We start from the raw sequence: 6,000 nt of genomic DNA, 5'->3' as shown, positions 1-6,000 counted from the left end.
TGCTTAAGAAAAATTATCCTAAAGACCCATGTTAGAAAAAGATAAAAACATGCTGACATTAAGAGCATGGTAACCCTCATAATTCTCCTATTAAATAAAATACTGTATAAAGGTTATATTAACGATTAATCTAGGATGATTCATATGTACATATATACTAAAATATGAGGAAAATTCCTAAATGATAGAAAATAAGGACTACATAAGGTTAGTTTAATGTTGATGTAATGCTGATGTTATGTTAATGATTTATAACAAAAAAAATATGAAAGTTTGGTACATGGATAACTGGGTATGTTTAATATTAAATAACGTTGATTGGTGGAAAGCTAATGAATTTGTAATATGGAAAGTTATGAAATCTAGTTGACAAAGGGGCACAGAGAAATACCAAACCAGAAACTAAAGGAATGACACTGAAAGACCAGACCAGAGGCTAAAGACTGACATTATGAAGTGCAGGAGGGCTTCCCAGGGCCCTTACCTGTTCCATCTTTTCTGTTTGTTGTCTGGCATAACTATTTTCAGAAACTATGTGACAATAATTCTGTTTGAAAATTTATAAATAAAGGTAAAAACTGATTAAGCATAAATTGGGTGGACTCGTGACTCAGTTTTCCCTGCTATACTCCTTGCACAACACTTTACATTAGTGCAGAAAAGTTTGCTTCATTGAAATTAGCCTTTGGTAAAAATGATTCATGTTAGCTATGTGGAATTCAAATATTTTAAAAAAATATTTTGAAGGGAGAAAAGGGAATTTTTTGTATAGAATGTCCTTTAAAAGGACATTGAGGCTTTATACATGGAAAGGGGAAAAAAGAGAGAAATACCTTCCAAAGAGAGAAAAGGTAGAAAAGAGTCTCTCCACAGCTTCTTTTGCATCCTACTTTTCAAGGGGAGAGGTGCACAACCTTACATATTGAGAAGAGGGGAGGATGTTTATAAACCCATTTGATCGCAGGTATCCTTAGGAAATGCAGAGGGCAGCAGGATAGATCCACAAATCCTACCCCGTTGTTCCATAATAAATGATAATACCTAGTTCTTATATAGCAATTTTCATCAGTAGATCTCAGGGTGCTTTACAAAGTTGGTAAGAATAACTGTCCCCAATTTACAGATGGGGAAGCTCAGGCAAAAGCACCTAGGCAAATTAGGTGCCTAACTCCTATTGCTTTCAATGGGAGTTAGGTGCTTAACATGCCCAGGCATTTTTGAAAATCCCATTAGGCATCTATCTGAACCTTTAGGAACCTAAACGTCTTTGAAAATGACTTTCCAAAATCACCCAACAGGCTAATGGCAACGCCAGGTGTCCTGAATCACAGTCTAATGTTCTATCCACCAGGCCACAATGGTATGACACCTGAAGAAGTTCAAGGCTGTAAGCTGTTGTTGAATACATAACAGCCTGCAGCAGGCCCTGATCCTGCAAAAGTTCTGAATGTGTTTAACTTTACACATTTGATTAGCCTTATTGATGCAGAGACAGTATTGCTGAAGCAGCCCCAGTCTGTGTAGGATGGGGGCAATTTGAATGGAAGGCCCTTATGTGTTAGTCTGTTTGGGGAAAAAATCTAGTCTCCTTGCCTTACACAATCTACAGCACTTATTGTCTTTTCCATAAGTTTCTTCATGCTCCACTATAAAGTGATCTCTACCAGGTAACCATTACTTTCCTTATGGTCTCAGTGGGCCATACTGCAATACCTTTTCTCAAACTGAGTGGTACCTTACTCCATAAGTAGTCCCATTGAAATAAATGGGACATCATGTGAGTAAGATGCTACTCAGCATGAGCGAAGGTATTACAGTATGGCTCAGCAGTAGCATTAAGTTAATCATCCAAATTTCAATATGTTTGTAAAAAACAGTTCAATACCAGTGTTCTCTTCCCACTGTGCAAGCAAAGGATAGGACAAGGCAATGGTATATGGTACATTCAAAAAGGAATTACAACTAAAGTGTTTCAAACTTAAAAATAGAGAACTGTTATAGGTTGGGTATGCTGGCTGGAAAGCACGTGCATGTCATGGTTGTATCCAGAGGCTGACATTGCAGAACTAAAAATAACTTGAAAACAATAATTTTTTTAAAATGTTCCCTCCCTTGGTTATGCTGTGTTGCATTATTCTAGTTGCTATATTTACCTTTCTTGTCTCCTCCAAATCAATACATACATATAGTTGTACAGGCCACTGTGCTATAGTTTTTCAAATTATGATCAACAAACATTTTTTTTTAGTATGGACAGTATTGTATCATTTCTTTTTAGCCTTGTGAGTGTGTATGTTGTCTGTTGCTTCACACAGTTACACTTCACTGAAGTTGGATTTTCACCTTCATTCAAGGGCAAAACCTGGTCCCTGTGTTGGAGGCTCAGTACAATTTGAGTTGCTTAACCACTGTCCTACAGGCCTAGCATAGCTTCAGTTGCTTGCTTGGCTATTCTGACCCCTGTAGCATGACATCTTCCAGTTGGCAGAGATAAATAGGACTACTGAATAACCTCATAGATGTCTCAGTTTCTGCATACCATGGCATGTAATAAGACAAAATACAGATACTGTATGCTTGCAGCTGCACATAGATAACAGTGATGGGAACAAGCAGTTATCCTTGAACATCTGGGGGTACACTGTTTTAGTGCCAAGGGTCATATTTTTACTCCACCCCTCCTATCACCAGATGTTGTTTTGATGACCCCAATTATCATGGTGGGAATGGAATGTAGTTAAGAGTGGAAACCCAATGTAGGTAATTAGCATATATGATAATGAGAGATAATTTGGTGAAGGTTGTTTATGAAAGGGTATAAGAAGTCACCACTTAGACAAAGAGGTGTGTTCCATCAACACCTGATTCTACAGGAGGTGCTGCCAGTTGAACCAGAGGATGCACTGGCTCCCTGGTGGGGCCCCTGAAGAAAGCCATTCCTGTATACAGCCTTCTGAGTAACTGCTTAGCTCTCCAGGCTTAGTGAGTATGATATATTGTAGTTAATTTTAGGCTTTGTATTTAACTAGTATATTTATAGAAAACATTGCACATTAAACCTTATTGATCTGCAAATTGGGTGTACCATGTCTCACTGGTATCTACACTGATCACAAAGTGTCCAGAGTCAACACTTGTATACAACCGATAACCAAGCCAGTAAAAGGTATATTCCCCTATCCATGCTACTTTGTGGCCACTACTGAAGCCTTGAAGATTTAGTGTAGCCTCTGTGGTTTCTGCATCTCTTCTCCCTGGGGAAACATTTAATAGCAAACATACCAAATCTGTCACTGGATCTTCTCTGTCCAACCTTTAAATATTCCCTGCATGCTGGAACACACAGATTCTCCCTGTGCTCCATGGTGCACAAGGTGTATGGAACCCCTATGCAGAGTCCTAACATTTTACTCCCCATTTCATGAGCCCTGGTCCACAGGGTTGCCAGGAGATCTAGAAGGGATGGAGTAGAATTTTAATTTTGCAATGTTTCAGGCCTTGAGTATCGATCCAAGTTTATTGTGAGGCATATTTTTTCATCTGAGTGAGGTTCATGCAGATCCTCAAGAGACACAAAATGTGAAAAGTTCTAAAGGAAATAAGCTGTGCGCGCATAATTCAGTTCTACCATAGTTAACTGTCACCAAATATTTTTGCAGTAGCATTATGTGATTTATATCAGTCATAACCAGCAGGAGGAGCTCTTCACTTTGTTTTAAATAAATCAAGAGAGCATATGTATTTAGGTGCAGGAATTAGCAGAACTGACATTGTTTGATTAAACTTAAACTGATATTGGGCTAATCCTGCTCTGGTCTATAAAAAATAAGAGAACAAGGATATGTGCTACAGCAGTCCTACAAGTTAACGTGGGTTTGAGGGCTGGGATCTAAAACATACTTTGACTCTTCAAGAACTTAAGTACATTATTGCTATAAACACAATTATTTGTCATTATGTTTATATGCCTATCAAACAGGAACTGTTGGACAATTTTCAGACTGTGTGAGATACATCTTACTACAGTAGCCCCTCTTCACTCTTCTGTGTTGATAGTTCCCTACTCCTCTGAGAATGTTTCAGTGGTTATTACTATAGCTTTGTGAAACTTACATAACAAAGTCTGAAACTTGAAACAACTTGGCTGGTTTCATTACAAACCTGGAGCCAATGTATGCTCATTGGGGCTATTAATAATAATAATTATATTTTCTTAAAACAAGTAGTCCCATTGACTTCAATGGGAGTACTCAAGTCAATAAAAGGAGCATGATTTTGTCCCAACTTGGTGCACCTAGTACTCTGGTATTGCGCATGGCACTATACCAATAACTTTTAAGCTTTACCTAGGAGGGGGTTGCAATTTCTACCATCAACCAAGAGCAAGCCTAATCTAGAGGAATCATTACAATCCGTAACGCCACCAGTGCCTCCAGGTGCACATGGAGGATGCACCACTTAGTCCCCATCCTCCTGCCACTCATTCAAACTATCTTGAGCAAGAGAATAAAAGGTGAGACCAAGTTTCTGCTTTATCGTATAAAAGTCTAGTAACGACTTCCAACTGTGCTAAAGGGGCATGGCCAAAGGAAGGTGGAAGGAGGTGGGAAAATAACTTTTCAATGTGACATGTTCCCCACAAACTCCATCAGAGCCTTCTGTCTATTTTATGGCCTTTCCAATTGACCTGTAAATGGCTTCATTAGCCAGAGAAGCTTGGTTTCCTAGAATCAGCTAGGTCTCCTGGAATAATTGGATCAATCTCCACATCATTAATGTCCCTAGTGATCCTGGGGACAAGCTTTCCAGTATTTGCTAAGGTAAACAGGTATGAGTTCCGAAAGATCCTAATCTTCTGAACCTTTCCAGATCTCCCTACATACGTGTTTATAAATCTGCCATGGTAGTTGGCCAGGTGTTGGAGCACCATGGAGAAATCCCCATTTCTGCTATAGGAGTCTCTGTTGTAGTCACATCATTTGCTCAGTGAGTTGGTTGGCTTCCAAAACTAAATCCATCTGGTGCCTAGAACTCATATAAAGTGCAAAGTGTTCAAAACTGCCAGCATGGCAGCACAGTATTCTTGCATCCAGACTTGCCGACAGCAATTTGAAAGTGGTGCTTGCCCTCCCACAAAGAGAGGAATGGTGAGACAGAGGGAGTGGAATCATGGAATTTTTGGAGTTTGACCTTCAAATTCCAGAATTCCACTGACTTCCATCTGGTTTTTACTGTGTATCCCACAATGCACAGCAAGAAAAGTCCGAGACTGCACACAGCTCGAGAATGAAGCAAAGGACTATGAAATGCCCATCTGAGCTGCCATATACATGGCATGCACCAAGCTCCTGCTATGTGTACACAATGATATGAAATGACTGAAGGCACAGATATTCTGTTAGCATACTGTTATTGCAGCTTATGTATTGCGCACCAATTAGTGCGCATCATCTCAGTGCAAACAAAGCCTCCTGTGTAGACAAGCCCCTAGGGGGCCATTGCAAGCTGGAGTAGTTTAAAGCAGATGTATAGGATGGCAGAGAATCAGTACCAGTGTTGGGGAACCACAAACAGCTCTTTGCTTACTGGGTGCAGCTGAGGATTTAGCCTTTTGTGATCATTAGAACTGTGCAAACCTTTCATAATGAAGCCGCAAACAAATCTCATTCATGATCTTAAGATAAATTTTCAAACCTCTATAAAATGGAATATTGTAGTAGAATTAAATAGTGTTCTAGTTTTTCCATAGGCAAAACTACTGAAATTTGATCTAAACTGAAAAAAATTCATTTACTTTAATTGATTTTGCAAATCTGCAAAAATAGATGTACAAATTAATTTCAGGCTTTTCTATACTAGGCTTCGTGACAGCTCATGTTTCATTACACAAAAAATGATAATTATAAAGAAAATAGTGGCATAAATCTTAAGAAATATGTGTCTTTGGATCCAAAATCTGGCAATCTTCCCTAATATGGACCAGCTGCAGTGAGTTTCCAC

This window comes from Emydura macquarii, unplaced genomic scaffold, assembly GCF_026122565.2.
Source record: "Emydura macquarii macquarii isolate MOO-44397 ecotype Brisbane River unplaced genomic scaffold, CSIRO-AGI_Emac_v2 contig_212, whole genome shotgun sequence".
Classification (NCBI taxonomy): Eukaryota; Metazoa; Chordata; order Testudines; family Chelidae; genus Emydura; species Emydura macquarii.
This window is presented reverse-complemented; position numbering follows the sequence as displayed.